Raw genomic sequence first — 19,056 nt, forward strand, 5'->3', positions numbered from 1 at the left:
GCTCACCTCTTCTGGAGTGGTAGCCACATGTAGGTATGAGAAAAAGGACTGTCATGAGGACAGCTTTGATAACAGCAGTCATGCTCAGTGTGTACTCATGAACTTAAACTGAAAAAAGCTGGATGAGCTATTTTCCGGTCAAAGAGTAAATTATTAAGCAGAGTTAGGTTGATTTTTTTTTTTTCTACCAGCATACTGTAGACATTTTTTCATCCTATATGGAGAGATTAAAAACCATACAGAAAAAGGCAAAAACAGAAAGCTGTAATCTCTGAATTACTTGTGTCCAATAAACAGATGTTATAATATAGAGAGGTCTTACTTAGTTTTAGGGAAGAACGAATGCAGCACACCCAAATATGAGGCAGCAACACTGATATGAAGGAGCAGAACCTAGTCTGACAGTATGGGGGAAGAGGCATTTTGGAGGTGTCTGGATCCAAACAATTTGGTAAGATCTGCTGCATTCAAGTGATAAAATAAATTTGAGGGCAGGTTCATTTGTTCTCATTTCCCTTAGGTGAAGATTAAATCCAGTAACCAGAAGGGAAATGAAAGCAGGATGGGTATTGTTATCGCAGATAATAAAATATTAGGTTGTTGCAGTGAAGAATGGGTTTGCAGCTGGTGAAAACTCCTAAGCATAACTACAAAACCTCTAGTTTGCTCTCAGGCCTATTTTGCAAAGGAAACTGTTACATCAATGATTAGAGACTAGGCTGTAGCATAATATGAATTCAGAAAGTGTAGCTGAATTTATGACTGTAGGGTGCCATTTTTGGAAGAAAAAAAAAAAAAAAAGAAAAAAGGTTCAGCCATCTTGCTAGATACCAGCCAAACACATCCCTGTATTACTCTATTGACTTAACCCTCAACACACATTTGATTCACTGATTTTAATGAGGCTGAATTTCTTCTGGAATATTTATTGCTGCAGTCATCATCTGAGGCCCAGGAATGTTCCCAGTGTTGGGAACAGATCAGGACATTTTATGTTCAGCCAGGATGACTCTGTTTGTGTTGGCCACCCACTGAGTGGGCTCATGTCTACTTTTTATTGCATTCAGTAGCTTAGTTCCTTAGGATCTGTGGCTAAAGTGAGAGTTTTAAGAGACATTCCCAGTCCCTTATAAAGTGTGAATGATCACAGCTGTCATCAACAAAGTGGGAGGGGGAACAAGTCTAATATCAAGGATATCTGATCTCATGCTTTGGTCTTTTAGCTGGTAGCCTGTGGGAGTTGGGAAAGATAAACATGAAGGGTATGGGTCTGGTTAAGTCAGAGCACTGTCATATAAGTTAGTCACCATATCATATACCCAGTTGGATACTTCAGACTCTTTTCATCAGATTTCATGTCAGGAAGAATTAAACAGTCCTGACTGAATAGACATAAAACATTTTAATGTTTCTCTGCAGATACCTGTTCAGTTTGTTTGCTGGGATAATGTAGGAATATGCCAGATACAACAATCTGCAGCAGCCACTGGTGGTGGTGGTGGTGGAACAGGTTGCCCAGAGAAGCTGTGGATGCCCCATCCCTGGAAGTGTTTAAGGATGGGTTGGATGTGCCCTGGGCAACCTGATCTAGTGGGTGGGTTCCCTGCACATGGCAGAGGGGTTGGAATTAGATGATCTTTAAGGTCCCTTCCATCCCAAGCCATTCTAGGATTCTGTGATGCTGACTCCTTCAGCACTTTCCATACTTACCTTTTAGTAACTGAAGGGTTGAAATGCTCTCGTATAACTATTTTGAGGGTATTCTCTGAGGTGAGTGAATTGAGGTTTAATTACTCAGATTGAAAAATCTGATGATTGATCCTAGTCATAATCTCCTGGAAACAATATGATAACTCACAACCTACAGGGAACGAAAAACAGCCTAACTAGTCACCTTATAAATGTTTAAGAAAATTGCTCCAATTGATTTATTTGTCAGCACTAAAAGCTCTTCCATGTAATGGAGAGAAGTAGGTTGAAGAAATGCTGCTAACATCCTGCTCTTGCTCTGGGCCAAATCATGTCTACACAATCATAAATCAATCCTCTGGGTATAGATTAATGTGAAATCAAATAAGTGGACCAGATTCTTCTCAAGTGTATCAAAGTTGACCTGTAAAAAATTAGAACAATGAGTCTGTATTATTAAATAGTCTGCATTCTAAAGAAGACAACAAATATTATATTTCATAGAAAATCCTTTCAAAAATTTATTATTTATGGAGAATTCATAAAATATTGAAACATAGTTTTCTTTCCTCATACTCCTCACTTTTTGTTTTCCTGTTTAAACCACAGAATATATATATATATATATATATGATATAATATATAATCCATGAAAGCACATATACAAAGAGTGTTTCAAACAGGAACTATTACTCCATTTGTTTGTGTGCTCAAAAGAAATTTGAAACAGGGGACTCAAAACACTTTTGAAAACTCAAGGATTTCTTTGTTACATAAATTTCATGAACAGTCCAAATAAGAGTCATGGAAATTTTATATTTGGCAAAATACTCTTTTCTGAGATTAAATGTTTTCTTGGGAAGATGGTGAATCATCTTTAATGTTTTGTAAGATGTTGACCTCGTTGGTGATGCTACACATACAGTGCAGATAAAGTGCAAATAAACTAAAGTTAACCAGATCTGGTTATTATCCCTCCCAGTGGGTACTCAACCTATTTAAAAAGAGCTAACACTGTTAACTTGTTAATTTAGCTAAAAAGTAGCAATAAAGCTGTCTGTTTAAGAAGACATAACAGGACTAATGATCTCTGTGCACTGAATTCCTGAAATCTGGACTCATGAGCCTTTACTGCATTGGTCCTACTCATTTTATATTCCAGGGTTGGTCTTTAGACCCAGATACTCCATATAGCCTACAGTGTTCACAACTGCAACTGCAGTGTTCACAACAGTTTTCTTTTAATTTGAATGGTTTAAACAACTTCTTATATTTCATTACCAAGTGGATGTACAAATGGATGAAAAAGATTTCAGAATAAGTATAATTGGAACTAAACACTGTCTGCTTCTGAGCCTGAACTCACTTCTGTGCATGTAGCTTTTTCTACCCTCCAAGAAAGGATCCATTTCTATGGCTTATATCTTCTTTATAAAGTACAGTGGTCAAAATAAATCTTTATGTTTCATTATTCCTTAAGGATGCACAGTAGCCTTTACAACAACTGTGAAAGAGGACAGAAATAGAATTCTTCATGTTACACAGTGGTGTTTTTTTATTATTATTATTTTTTATTCTCAGCATCTCTAAAGTCCCCTTTTTAACCTTGATAATGTCCTTGCTTCCTCTGTCACTTAAGACTATTACTTCTATTACTATGTTGCAATAATAGTATAGCCCATGGGCTCACAACACTTTAAAAGAATTGTGCCCCCATCCTGGTACAAAGCCAATGGAAATCAACTGTGTTGTTAGCCTGTTATTTGATTGTTTCCTAGCAAGGCTTTCTGAACCTAAGTTGCTTTGGAAGTAATTTAAAACAGCATTATGTGTGTCAGTACTCATTAGAAAGTTGTTTAGTTTGTGGCTGAAATATATGGTGTTGATAGATTTAGAAAGAGTCCAAATCATTACACAATGCTCTTCGACATAATGAATGAAGAATCTGTTCAAGTGAATTACTTCCTTAAGCCAACAGGTTTCTCTAATTTTCACTTGAATTCCACCATCTTTGCCTATATGTTTAAACTCTTCTACAGATATTTTCTGCCTCAAAGAAAAAATATTTCCCAAATTTCCCTTTAAAAATCACACACCTGATGAAGTGTTGCATTTCAAGTGCTTGACTGTTGTCTCAGATCAGATTTTCACTGTGAATAATAAATTTCCAAAGGAGATGTAACTCAAACATTATGACTGTCAATTTGAAGTTTATTTGCTTGAGGTCTATGACAGATAGAGCTATATCTCACTGGATACTGGAATTCTATAACTAATTTTCAATTTAAAAAAAAAAAAAAATCAAAACTGTTTTAAGCATCAATGATTTTTTGTTGTTTTTGTTGTTGCAGTTTTTTTTTTTTTTGACTGCTTTTTATGGGGGGGAAATTATGATTGTTCAAGAGTATACTTTTAAAAATAATTGTCAGTTTGCCTTGTGCAGCTTTGCATTTTAGGGTTATACTGTAGTAACTGTGCTTGGATCTTTCTCTCCTGTAGTTTTGGGTGCTGAAGTTATTTATGAGATGAAGCTAACACTATGGAGGGATAGAAAAATTCCCAGTCTGACCCTGATCCAATATAAATCAAAAGTAACTTCTGCTAAAGCTCATTATGAAATAAGTGAAACAGAGAGCAGACCTAAGCCCAGTATGACTCTTTCTAAACAATGTATTGTGCTGGGGTATGGAAGCACTTTTAATGTCTTTGGATAACCATTCATCTGAGCAGTGTGATTCATGGCTCTGTCAAATGTGGTGCCATGCAATCCTTCCCCAAATTTATTTCTATTTTGCTATTACGAGTAGGAAAGGAAAGTTGTTTTCTGAGAGAATATTTAAGGGAAAGTTAAGGACAAAGTATTGTCTGAGTAAGCAAGTTCAGCCCACACCGGATATAAATGAGAGCTGTCCTTGGGTAAAGATGAATTTATTTAAGAGCTCACATGGTCTGGAGCCTGCACTCACTTGCACCTACCTGTCTTTTGGATAATTTGTTAGTGCTGATCAAGAAATAGTCCAGACTTACAATCTTTTAAAGTTTTCTGAAAGAAGGAGAGGTTCTCAGTAGCAGCCAGAAAACAGGGAATTTGTCTAACACTTGTTACTGCATTGAAGTCTGGTCTGCCTGCTTTGGAGGAGGAAAAGGATTTTCTCCTGATAGGATTATTGTAGAAAGATGTTGTAAGAATCATATCTAGTCTCTGATTAATTTCTGATATAACCATGTCTTGTCCTAGATTACAGAGATATTTTTTTCCCAAAAAAATGTTCCATTGAAACCGACGTAGTTCCCCAAAAGTGTGTTTTTGATATAAAGACAAATTGTTTGAAAATTGCTGAACAGCCTTAGTTTAGGGGAACAAGTCAGAAACAAGCCTTTCCACAGAAGATGGGAGATTAATATCCTCATTAATGATTTGGATGATGAGACAGAGTGTACCCTTGTCAGGTATGCAGATGACAAAGAATTGTGAGGAGTGGCCAATATGCCAGAGGATTGTGCAGCCATTCAGATAGGCTCGGACAGGCTAGAGAAATGGGCTGACAGAAAACTCATGGAATTCAACAAAAAGTGCAAAGTTATGCATCTGGGGAGGAAAAACCCCAGGTACCAAGGCATGCTGAGGGCCACCCAGATGGAAAGCAGCTTTGAAGAAAATAACCTGGGGGTCCTGGTTGACATACAATCATAGAATCATCATAGAATGGTTTGAGTTGGAAGGAAACTTAAAGATCATCTAGTTTCAACCCCCCTGCCATGGGCAGAGACACCTCCCACCAGACCAGGTTGCTTAAAGCCCCATCCAGCCTGGCCTTGAACACTTCCAGGGATGGGGCATCCACAGCTTCTCTGGGCAACCCGTTCCAGTGCCTCACCACCCTATGAATAAAGAATTTGTTCCTGATATCTAATCTAAATCTAACCTCTTTCTTTTTAAAACCATTATGCCTTGTTCTATCACTACACTCTGATAAAGAATCCCTCTCCAGCTTTTCTGTGGACTCCCTTTAGGGAGCCTTTTTTTCCTATGCCTGTCTTCATAGGAGAGGTACTCCATCACTCTGATCATCTTCATGTCCCTCTGAACCCACTCTAACACATCTGTCTTTCTTGTTCCATACCTGAATATCGTACTGCAGGTAGGGTCTCACAAGAGCAGAGTAGAGGGGGACAATTACTTCCCTCGACCAAGGCCAAGTGCCAGGTCCTGCACCTGGGGCGCAATAACCCCAAGCAGCGCTACAGACTGGAAGATGAGTGGTTAGAAAGCTGCCTGGCAGAGAAGGACCTGGGAGTATTGGTTGATAGTCAGCTGAATATGAGCCAGCAGTGTGCTCAGGTGGCCAAGAAGGCCAACAGCATCCTGGCTTGCATAAGAAACAGTGTGGCCAGCAGGGCTAGGGAAGTGATTGTCCCCCTGTACTCGGCTCTGGTGAGGCTGCACCTCGAGTAGTGTGTTCAGTTTTGGGCCCCTCGCTACAAGAAGGACATGGAGATGCTCGAGTGAGTCCAGAGAAGGGCAACGAAGCTGGTGAGGGGTCTGGAGAACAAGTCTTACGAGGAGCGGCTGAGGGAGCTGGGATTGTTCAGCCTGGAGAAGAGGAGGCTCAGGGGCGACCTTATCGCACTCTACAGGTACTTTAGAGGAGGCTGTAGCGAGATGGGGGTTGGTCTATTCTACCTTGTGCCTGGTGACAGGACGAGGGGGAATGGGCTAAAGTTGTGCCAGGGGAGGTTTAGGTTGGGTATTAGGAAGAACTTCCTTACTGAAAGGGTTGTGAGGCATTGGAATGGGCTGCCCAGGGAAGCGGTTGAGTCACCATCCCTGGAGGTCTTTAAGAGACGTTTAGATGTTGAACTTAGTGATATGGTTTAGTGGAGGACTTGTTAGTGTTAGGTCAGAGGTTGGACTCAGTGATCTTGGAGGTCTCTTCCAACCTAGATGATTCTGTGATTCTGGCCACATTTCTTTTGATTGGCTTTCTGGCCTGCAAGTACATATTGCCAGCTCACATTGATTTTCTCTTCAACCAAACCCCCAAAGTCTTTTTTTCTCAGGGCCACTCTCAATCCATTCTCTGCCCAGTCTGTATTAGTCCTTGGGATTGCTCCAGTCCAGATGCAGGGCCTTGCACTTGGCCATGTTGAACTTAATGCAGTTTGCCTGGGCCCATCTCTAAAGCCTGTCAAGGAAGGGCATCCTTTCCCTCTGTCATGTACTCACTGTCACAGTACTCACCTTAGTGTCATCTGCAGACTTGCTGACGGTGCACTCAATCCCACTGTCTATGTCACCGAAAAAGACGTTAAAGTTGACATCAAGTTGAATGTAAGCCAGCAATGTGCTCTTGCTGCAAAGAAGGCTAATGGTATCCTGGACTGTATTAGCCAAAATATTGCCAACAAATCAAGGAAGGTGATCCTTCCCCACTACTCAGTACTGGTGAGGCTACATCTGGAATACTACCTCCAGCTTAGGGCTCCCCAGTACCCAAGAGACACGGGGCTACTGTAGATAGTCCAATGTAGGGCCACTAAGATGATTAAAGGACTGGAGCACCTTTTCTATGAAGAAAGGTTGAAGTAGCTGGGACTCTTTAGCCTGGAGAAGAGTAGATTCAGGGAGGATTTTATCAATGTAAATAAATTCCTGAAGGGAGGGTGCAATGAGGACAGAGCCAGGATCTCTTCAGTTGTTCTCAGTGCCAGTACAAGAGGCAATGGACACAAACTGGAACACAAGAAGTTCTGTCTGAATGTCAGGAAGCACTTTACTGTGCTTTCTCACTGCTGTACAGACATGTAAGTGTTTTGCCTTACAGCATGCAGCAAGAAAAATTAGAAGGAACAGAATACGAGTCTATGAGCTGCTGCACTTAGAGAGCTGTCATACCTCTGTGTGTGAAAATGGGTCCTCCAGCCAGCTACCTGCGGAAAGAAATAAAACAGAGATGACTTCAGATACCCCTAGTTCTGGAAAAGTGGATAGCATTTATTATTCAGAGATGTGCAAACTCTGATTTCCTTATTGCTGGGCTTTTGTGTCCACATTTCTCGTGACACAGGTGCCTGGTGAAATACCAATTTGAGGTACTCCATGAACATGGTTGGGATTGCATGTATTCACTGCCCAGTTTTCCAAGTCTACAATTTTGCTTCCTCACTTGTCTGGAGGGGAAGAATTTCCTCTTCTATCTCCTGCAGGGACAGAATTTGATTCATCTGACAATCAAATCACAAACCAGATGAATGGTGTGTTTTGACCAATAGTCTGTTTCCATATGTGGGAAATGCTAGATATTTTCATCAGCTCTGTTAATTCTTCCACTTTCCTTTATCAAGGTACTTCTACATGGTTCAAGACAACAGAGGAATATTCCATTCAGTCAGAAGTAGTTAAAATTTACAGGACAGCATTTCACTCAGCAGAAGATACAGTCAACTAAATTTACAGAACTGAATTTAGACAAGCTCACCATTCATGCAAGAACTTGCTGTTTGATCACTTTCAAATTTCATGTTATAGAACTATCTCGAATGAATGGCAGTATTAGCTTCTAATTCTCACAAATATTTCTATAAACACATTATGGGTTGCATCTACGAATGATTCAGTTTGATTCAGTTTGGAGCTAAATAAAAATGTTTGCAGAAAGTTTCTGCTTTTCTCAAAAACCTTCTATTTTCAACAGGAAACTAGTGGTTTATTACAAGTTTTTTTTCTTTGTTTATTTGTGTTTTGAATTTAAAAAAATGCTTAAAGTGTTGGTTAAAAACCACCAAAAGGAAAATGTGTCTATTTTCTTACTGTCTCAGTGAGTCACTATAGAGACACTTGGAGCATAGTTCCTCTCCTCCAAATTTCAGTCATATAAGCTAGTCAACAGCAATCTTTTAGTGGGCAATAGAGAGAGATTATTTCCTCTACAGTTCATCCCATATAGAGATAGCTTAAAGAAAATGGTGTGACTCACACCATGGAAGCACTTTCTCCTGATGATCGAAGGAATCTAGGTGACTTGTAAAATAGACCCCAAACTTTTAAATTGTGTAATTGAGTAAGTGAAGCAAATCTCACTCATAAAGCTGGCATATTTAAAGTATGGAGGACATTAGTAATGCTTCAGAGAGACCTTTCCATGTTTTAATTATATTTATTTTCAAAGGAAAAGTAAATCAGTACAGATTACTATAGGATACTCTTTATAGTGGAAGTTTGTCCCCGACCTTCCCTCTTTTGCCTGCCTCCAAAGAGAACAGCAGTAAAATTTTGTTGCAGTCATAACAGATGCTAAACATGTATAAAGTCAGTATGGCTCTGTATACAAAAAGACTTGTAGCATTATAATCAGTAAACATCAATATACTCTTTTTTTTTTTTTTTTTCCTTGAGCTATGCAAGGTAATGGTGAATTTGTAAATCTTCTGCTATCCTCATACAGCATAATGTCCTCTATGCTTCTAGTCACTCTTAATAGAGGAGCTGGAAAATGCTCTACACACCAGTGAACAGTATCCGTTCAAGCACATTTCTGCTTTTACAATAATGCAACGCTCTTTGCCTTTTAGACAGTATTAACATCTCATAAGCATTGCAACCATCAGTTCTCACTCAAAGCTCGCTGTGTAGTCCAGCCTTTTCTTCCATGCTGAGGTCAAACACTCCCTGGAGAGTCTTCAGCTGAAGCAGCCACACAAGCCAAGCTGTGCCCATGAGAACAGGTCGGCAACCTGGTGATGGAAAGGGGCAGTTGGTGGTGTCAGAGCTATATGAATATCCACTTAAAAATAGAGAAGAGCACTTTTACACATTTGTGTGGTGTAAGACAGAAAGGTGGAAACTGTTACTTCTTAAACATTGGGCTTACAGGGCCCATACTTCAACACCTGAAAATGATGAGGAACCTATGACAGGGGGTAGAGGTTTCTCCAGTAAATGCCCAGAGGACCAGCCGTGCCATGTGTGAAATACAACCACTGATATACAGACCATATATCCATACCTTGTACCTTGCTCAACCTAAAGTTTTCACAGTCTTCTGTGGGAGACAGGGGTAGAAGAAGAGAAATTGTTTGCTAATGACTGAAAACTGCCTGGCATGTCCCACAAATTCCTCCTTTCCCCAACCTCCTCTCTTTATTAACACCAAAGAAAGCCCAGTTGTGTTAACTCAGCTATGCATATGAAATTGTCCATCATGTTCCCACATGCATTTTTTTTGTGGAGAAAGGAGTGTAAAAATAGCCTGGCTCTAAGCCGCTGCTGTAAACAGCCTCGTAAAACGCAGACTGCTTTCAAAGCAGTGCAGAGTGGTCTGTGCAGCTGTGATGCCTGTGTGGTGCCTGTATTGACTGAGGGATTGTAGAGGAGAAGCCACTCTATCACTTCATTATAAACACTCCTTTCTCCCATATAATCCACTGCCATGTTTATGGGCTGTGCATGGTTCTTGTTTTTGTTATGTACAAACTGCATTATTTCATGGGCTATGCGGCACTGGCATTAATGGTTCTGCTCATATTGACCCCAAACATAAAATGTGCCATTTTTTACCAACTAGATCTGTGAGGCAAATCTAACAGGAGATAGCTTAAACGTAAACTCCAAAGAATTTATTTCCATACTTTTGGAACTCTATTTAATGTGATGAATGGATATTCATAATACTTTAATTCTCATCGATGGCTCCTCAGCAATTTTGAAAGCATCATCCAAAAAAAAGTTACATTCATTTTTTTTAAATGTAGATTTTTTTGTTTCCTTTCCTCCATTTTCATTTGAATCTTCGGAGTTGTTTCTCCACTGATTTTTCCAGATCTCTATCTTTCAGTTTCAGAAAACACTATGCCAATCTCAAATTTTAACAAAAAAATAAAAATATTAAAATGTGGGAGAACTTTTCACTCCTTCATAAAGCAACTTAATTTAATCGTTATTGCTGCAGAAAAGCACAGAATTTACCAATTCAAAACAAACAAACAAAAAACAAAACTCGTGCTTTTAAAGTATTTCTAACATCTAAAATGCAATATCTGTAATCAAAAACAAATCTTTTAATAAACATTTTTATTTGGAAATATAACATCATGGCCAACATGGAAAGATAGAAAGAGAATCCTTAATTTCTGTAACCTGATCCTTTTCTATAGACAATTCTTCTTGAGACTTCCCTTGCCCATTTTCAAATATTTCATAGTTCTTTTCCATGACAGATCATGTCCACTTTCTGACTTTGCTGAATGATATTCAAAGTGCAATTTTCTTCATAGTTTTAATCTCAAGGTTTTTGTTTATATCAGGGAGATCTCTTTTTCATACTATACACACATCTGTAGACTATTATGACCCTTGCTTTTCAGTTTTTGCCAAATACTTTGCCTCTTCTAGGTTTTGCCTTCATATACAACAAGAACATCAGTAGGAGGTCACTACACCTAGAAAAGACACGCAAACTTCCCTAAGCAGTGCAATCTTTCTCAGAAGAGTCTTTTTTTGCTCCTGCTCTTGACTGCAATCCCAAAACATGGTCCCATAAATGGTCTCCTTTGGATGTATTGCTACAACAGTTTCTGGGACCAGTCCTGAACCCATGGAGAAGTAAACGCAGCTGAGTGAAAAGACCGTCTGTCTATTATAAAAAAGAAAAGTTTTTTTTTTTCTTGTTCTTTTTCCTAAATTCAAGTTTTCAGTGATCTGGAGCACAGACATAAAACAGTTGCACTGGCAGACCTGAGGGAGCAGGAACCTGCTGCATGGAGAAAGAAAATGAGCAGTCAGGGGCCAGGAGGACTGAACAAATGTCTTGAGCAGCTTTGCCATCAAAGAAAACCAAGATCGTGTAAGAACCCCCTTAGGAGTGCGTAAGCGTTCTCACAAGCCACTCCTCCACATCCTTAACCACTGTCAGCACTTTATTCTCAACTCTCTGTAATTTTTCAGCACATTTTCCAATAATGAGAAAAGCAGACTGAATATGCCTTCACTGTAGTATTGCACAGAAGAGTATTTCTTCTCCTTTCAATAGAAAATGCGTAGATAGGTAGATAACAATATCCTTAGGTGAAAAGTTGCCTTTATGGAACAAAAAATGCCAGCTGTTTCTTGATTTTTGTATTTAACAACCATGTCATGTTATAAACTCATGTTGAACTCACTGCTCTCTAAGTCTCACCTAAATCCTTTTGCAAAAGATTTCATTGTCAGGTTTTGCTCCTTGATTTTATATAGTCCTGTTGAATTTTTATTTTATTTTATTTTTAAGAATTGAATCTCTTCCTGTTTTTTTGTTTGCTTGTTTGTTTGTTTGTTTGTTTTAAGACTTCAGTTTGGCCTTTTTGGAGGTGCCTGTCTTAATTTCCTGGCTCCCTGAGTATTCTCAACACTTCTCCATTCAGCTTGGCCTGCAAATTTTCATCAGCTTGCAGCTGTTTGCTCGTGCTTCCATTTCATTGCAGTTGTTAAAAGCAGTCATACAGCATAGCCCCTCTCCTCCCATCTCCCCAACCCAATATCCTGCTAGCTAATAGGATTTGCCACTGATCTCACTGCCATGCCAAGGAATCCAGGTTTCTATTTAAACAAAGAAATTTCATGGATGTATTAGTTTTCCCAAATTCATCCAAATCTTTAGCTATACATTTTTATTATAAGCTAAGCATATAACCAGATTTTTCACAGAGTTCTTTGTGCCTGGAATAGCATATTTGTAACAGAGAGACAAAGAGAATACTCTAGACAAAAACAAAGCAGCAATCAAGAAAGGAAAAGAAAAATAGAGGGAGAAAAACAGGCAAACTTGCAATCCCAAATTTTAAAAGATTAAATATATTTATTTGTTTATTTTAAAAAAATACAGGAAGAAAAAGATTATTGGGAAAATATGAAAATTATTAGAGGGGTATTTCTCATAGAAAAGTGAAGCTTTCTATTTTTTTTTCTAGTTAAAGCTTCTTAAATCATGTCTGAGAATAACTGAGTAACAGGACATTCCAATAATGAAGTTATATGTCAAAACCTATCTTGTAAATAAAGATTAAGAAATTATTTACTCTTTTTGATAAAGGAATGAATCAGGCCTTTATTTTTTTTTTTCCTTTTCAAAGTTTATGGAGAATTTGTCTCCAAATTAGTCCTTTAAAGAAAACAAAATGCCTCTCAACATATATTGAAACAGCAGAATATACTGGAATAGCAGATTCTTACTGATCATAATAACAATCAATTACCGTTGAATTTTCTACCTTCTGTCTTTTCATTAGAAGATGCAGTACAACACATAGAGAACCTTATCAAGGCTGCACCCAGTGCAAAGCCCACGTTGTTCTCCACCATGCAGGATGAAGGCCAACTCTACTCCTCCTACATCCTACCGATCAGTGGTTCAGACAACATTTATACTTCACCGGCTGTGAAAGGCCACATGCTTCCACACAGCACCCACATCCTGAGGGCCAGGATGTTAGACCTATCCGTACCACAAGGCACCTGCCATCGAGGAGCAGAGAGTATCTCCAACCAGCCCAATATGTAACAACAGGGGTGAGAAAGTCATGGCTGAGCCCACAGGGACATCCACCCAGTCTTATGGAAATGAAAGTGTCCTTGTCCACACAGGGCAGGAGGAACCTGTGGTGGGGTAGGAAAAGGTTTATTTTGCTTTTTAAGAGCTGGTGTAAGAGGAGAAGAATTATAGATATTTCTGTCTTGGATGGGTGAAGAGTAGAGTTAGTCTTGCTGGGATTTCATTTTATGGCTGCACACAGAATTTAGGGTTAAGTCTTGCTGTTCTGGCAAATGTTTTTCTCTCTTCCATTTCTCCCCTGACTGACCAAGAGAGTGATCCGTGTTTCTCTGGCAGTTGGCATTTCAAAGAAGCAGCCCAGACATCTGCTATACACATCTTTCAGTTACTTCCCACCTTTAAAAATAGAAAACTGAATACTGCAGTAACCATATTCAGGCAAAAGGCAATAAATTAAGCACTTTACTTCAAAGGGAACCTGCTGTCTGCAGGTCTGATCTCACACCAGTTGTATTAGTTAGTGTGCAGGATTTTGCTTATGCTTGACAGCACTCATCTGAACACTTCAGGATACAGACAGAGGAAGGTCTGGTCTTCTGCATTGCTTCTCTGGATTCATAGTTAGTTGGTCATCCTCACACTCAGGAAAATGTCAGTTGCTTGAAAAAGAGCACCACTTGCTTGTTTGTTTGTTTGCTTGTTTGAAAAGTTTCAGTTTATTTCATGCAAGAATGGTTTTAGTCTTATGATCAAAACAAGTAATGTACTGTAGTGTAACATAAATTGTCATGACTTAAATAGATTTAGACTTGACAGACTGTGTAGTATCCAAGTCATTCAAGTATAAAAGCAATGAATGGCATTACGCCCATCACTACAAGTGTGGCTGTCAACTGCAATCACTTATGTAGCATTCTGGAAACAAGGACAATTCAAATTTTCAAATCACAAAGGATCTGCTTTGGTATTGCTTATTCTTCTCTAATGTTTGCTGTTGAACTTCTTTTGTAACTAGCTTTTTTGACGTCTCCTATAATATCAGTCATTTGCCTGGGAATATAATGTATATTGTTATATAACCAAAATAATGATCTCTATACAATTAGAATTACATTTGCATATTGCACAGTCTTGGGGGAAAATTCCTTGTAATATCACAGCAGAATAAGCTGGCAGAAGGACTGGCACCAGGACTATCAGTAGGAGGAACAAGAAGAAGAATTAGAAAGCCTTTAAGAGTTCAGCATGTCAGTCTACAAAACCATGCAAAAATTCTATTAACAGGAACAGCCTGTGTGATAGCTACCTTACAGGGCTTACATGTTGTTCTATATTCTTAAGATTGCAGAAAGCATCCATAATTTTCAGCACTACGTCACTTACCGAGAATAGTGTTAGCAGAGCCAGAAGGGGATGCAGTGAAACGGAGACCAGTGTCTGCTAGAGGCAAGGTACGTGCACACATGAGAAGCTTGTGCTGCTGCTGTTGATCCAGAGAGGAGGAGAACTGGGCACCATTCAGGCCCCTGTTGCAAGCACAGACCTTAATTAAACTAGTGTCCTTTCCTTGAAAAGCTAAGTAACACCATACAGCTGTGCCACTGGCCCGCAGGCCAGCTTTTTGCGCAGTTTGAGTAGCATGTGGAGAAGGGATTGGCTTCACCCGTGTCTTCTGGAGCAACAGCTGCTCCTTCAGTAATTGAAATCTTTGTCTGGCTTGCACAGAGTCTGGATCCTGGCCAGGGGAGCAGATGTGGAGTCCTACTCCAGAAACTTTGTAGGCCATAGGGACAGCTCTGATCCTGTTGCCCAAGGTCTCCTCTGTTTCAGCGTCAGCTTATTATGCTCGGTTCTAGCACAGATTTATTTCATGTGGGGCAATGACTGCTATTCCTTTCACGCAGGAATTTCCCAGGAAAGAAACAAGCAATGGAAGAAGGGAGTTTCCTCATTGTGCCTACAGGATTAAATACAGATAATTCAGCAGCTAACAAGAGACTGAGGGTCTATTCAAACTGCACGCAAAACTCAGACTTGGATGCTGACCTTCTGCTTTTGAGTAAACATTTCCAATGAGAATGGCTGCATGGCTTTTCCTTTCTGTCCCAGTGTTAACATCCGTGTCCAACAGTGCCTCCCTCTCTGTGTCCTTAAAAAACTGCTCAGCGCACATTGGCTCCAACTGAAGGCAGTGGAAGTGTCTGCTGGGAAGGAGTTCCGTATGTCATTCCTCAAACATTGACACATGTTGTGTCTTGGATAACATCGTGCTTTCTTCTTCAGTAGGCCATTTACAAGGTGGTAGCCTTCTCTCCCTCCCCACTCAAGGAACAATCTCTATCCTCTCAATGTGATTACAGTCCATTTCATTCCGTAATAGGTTTCTTTTATTATTCCCTCAGGCATGCAAATCAAATTTTACTCAGCACCAAAATCTTTGTTCTATAAAGAATGCTGGCATCGAGTGCAGAGAAAAAATAGCTTTGCTATTGAATATGGTCTTGGTTAATAGAACTCCACTATCTTTTTACTTTGAAAGTAAACATCTGTCAAAGTTTATTTGCTCCCTTGGAAAGGCAGGAGTGTCTTAAGGGAAAGCACATGATAAAAGCAGATAGATTATTCCGCAATTATACCTTTCTCTGTCTAAATGTTTAATTAGATAAGCTGCCACAGAGACAGAGATTACTTTGGCATCCATCTGTCCCATTTATCGACGTTATAAATGCAATGGAAGCCGTGGCAAATTTGATCACAGCAGCCACAGTGAAAGCAGGGAGCTGGCGGTCTCAAACTAGACCAATTTCAAACAACTGCTCAGCCCAGCTGGGTGGCTCATTTTGGAAGGACAGCTGCCAGTGGTTGATCTTGTGTTATCACAGTTTGGGAAGTACCAACCTGCTTGCAAACGTCTATCTAATATTTGAAGCCATGGCATCTCTTGCCCCTCTGTGATTATTGATCTTAAATATGTTTTTATGTTTTATTTCAAAGATGTCTAAATAGCTATATATGTCTATCACAATATTAGTTTGATTGCAGAGATTTTAAATGCAATGGTAGTACAGGTTTGCAAAGCAGTCTTCACTTCTTGCTGGTCTCTGAAAAAGCATAGAAGAGAGGATGTGATTTCTATAACAGAGCTGGCGAGTTCAGGCAGTGCATAATATACAGAGAAAGAAAGAAAAGAGAGAGAGAGAGAATGATGCAAATAAGCTTCTAAAAATATATTAGAATTTTCCCACTTGAGATATAAGTGTTGCTCAAGACCATAAAAGAGCACGAATATAACTGGACGGGAAAGGTTTCAGCTTCTCAGTAACAAAGCTGCCCAGTTCAGTGGTTAATGATGGCTTTGCTGTGAAGTAAGTGATGTTTTGTATAAATACCGTGTTTTCTAAAATTGCAGCCAATACATGTTTAAGTTTAAAGGCTCTATTACCATTAAATCCCGCAAGATTACAAGTATTTATTTTCACAGCACCTCATAAAGACACAGATACCATGTGTGTTTTTTACATAGTTTTATGGCCACATGCAGCCCACCTGGCAGACCTGAGCTGTAGTGCAAAAGTTAATAATTTCAGATGGGGTTCATCTGACCAAAGGTAAGATTAAGACTTAGCTCCATGTTAAGAAATCTAAATTTAAATCTTTACCTGTGTGTCTGAGCTTCCATGACAAGCACAGACAATGGGGATTTAGTCCAGTATAGATCCAGACCAGTATAGATTCATATGCTCTTGAGTCGTTAGCCGAGTCTTGTCCTATGTATTAGCACCTGAGACCGTATGACCCACATAAGTATTCTTCCTGGACTCCATCTTCAGAAAAGCACATAGTCCTGTATATTATCTACCAGCCCAGTATGGATATCCTGGATACTTGGGGCATTTCAAATGGAGAAACAAGAGTTTCTGGGATATGATGAATTTGCTTCCATTTTCAAAAGATCAGTAGGATCCAAGTAGTTAATATTTATCACTATATCTAAATCTCAAAGTCAATGAAAGCAATGGCATAGGAAGAATCCTAGATATTACATGGTTATTTTGCATAGCAGATTTTTCTCCTATATTATTCTTGAAGTTATTATTATTTATTGTTGTATCAACTGTAGAATATTCTGACTTTCAAAAATATATTAAACTGAGCATATCAATTGCTTTCACAAGAAGTAAGAAATTATGAAATGTAATAGGGGAAATTTCACCCTCAGCGATGAGAGAAGAGATTTTGAGTAATCAGTTACACAGAGATGGGGTCTCAAAATCCATTCTTTCCCTGGCTTACATTAACATTAGATTGTTATTTAATGTTTCCTTTAGTAGTGTTTTGGAAATCTAACCTTTTATTTCTGGATGCTATTTTGAAACTCTTTGGTGAATTTTATTTCTGGATGCTATTTTGAAGCTATTTGGGTGACATTTTTTTGTATAAGAAAAATAGAGATAAATATAAGAAACATTTACAATGAAAGAGAAAAGAATGTGAAATACAGCTGGTTTCAGATCTGGCTGCAGACTTGAATACAGGACATGAGCACTGATAAATTTGCTAATGAATCTCATCTAGTTTATTTTGTATATCAAAAAACACTCTAATTTGTAGCTTACATGAGTTTTACTTCAATTATACTTCAAGGTCCATTTTTAACAAAAAAATAAAAATAAAAATGGATGTTCAGCTTGTGGGTTATTACTTCTATTTGCTTAACATGTAAAAATACAATACTTTTGTGTTCCTAGGGTCTCATATAATCTTCATTTGTATGCCTATAGCCGCTACACATGAATTTTAGAAATATAAACCTTTTTTGAACTACTCATCACAGTTATGTTCCTTATGCCATTTCGAGGCAAAAACACTTAAATAAGTAAATAACATCAGAGATATGGAGAAATTAATGCTTCTGCATCATCTGCTTTTGCAGCTGCTACTGAAACACTTTACAAGAGGCAAATGTCATTGTAAATCAATATTTGTAATTGCAGGGCAGAATGATCTGTTTCCAGTGGCTGAGAAGCAGCTAAATTCAGACACAATTACAAAACCATAATACAGTAGACAAGTAAACCTGCCCTCTGAAATGAGTATATTACTTGTCACAGATTCATTTCCTGTATCGCAAGAACACTACTGAAGTATTAGCCTGTGAATTTCTCTTTTCATTCTCACTGTATATAAACGCACCGTAATACAATCATGTTCTTGATCCGTATCATCCTCATCTGGACTCCAATATTGAATATAAACAATACCACCAAACCGATTTTTTTTCTGTGTGTTTCTGTTCTTGACCTCGATTTCCTCAGCCAATTTTATTATTGCACTGCTTGTGCAATCCTCCCCCTGCTCCCCAAACTTGTGAGTGTTGTGATTTTACTCACTGCAATTCTACTGTAGGATAGAAAGCAAACAAGCTCATAATCCATAAGCCTTTTACAACACAGAAGACAAACTATAAAATATGTATCACTCACAGGCCCAAGACATTCTGGTTCCAATTACCTGTAGTGGTTGCTATAACAATACTTCTATAAACACGCTCACAGAGCCACATTCTTGGGAGGTACAGATTTTTTTTTTTGTCCAAAAGTAATAAATATTCATAACCAATAACATCCATAAGAGCAGCAAAACACTTCAGAGTCAACCATCAAGTTCAATGACATGTTAAATGCCAGGCAGGGGAACTAAGGAAAATAAATAAAGAAAGAATATTAAAGGTATATTTTCTTGCATTGAGTGTCTGAAAAAAAAAGGAGTTCAACAAGAAAAAGTACTTGCTTGCATCTGGTTCTGCTTGCAAAATTGTCTTAAAAAACCTGCTTTAAATAAA

The 19,056-nt window shown here is 38.7% G+C and overlaps 1 long non-coding RNA gene across 1 annotated transcript; it reads right to left on the reverse strand.

Annotated features, from left to right (window-relative positions):
* Positions 1–1,585: 1,585 nt before the first annotated feature.
* LOC121064964 lies at positions 1,586–14,786 on the reverse strand. The gene is made up of 4 exons (XR_005816836.1): positions 14,598–14,786; positions 9,305–9,423; positions 7,586–7,620; positions 1,586–2,113 (listed from the first exon to the last, which is right to left on the reverse strand). It is a non-coding gene; the product is annotated as an uncharacterized LOC121064964 (long non-coding RNA).
* Positions 14,787–19,056: the final 4,270 nt, after the last annotated feature.

This window comes from Cygnus olor, chromosome 2, assembly GCF_009769625.2.
Source record: "Cygnus olor isolate bCygOlo1 chromosome 2, bCygOlo1.pri.v2, whole genome shotgun sequence".
Lineage (NCBI taxonomy): Eukaryota > Metazoa > Chordata > Aves > Anseriformes > Anatidae > Cygnus > Cygnus olor.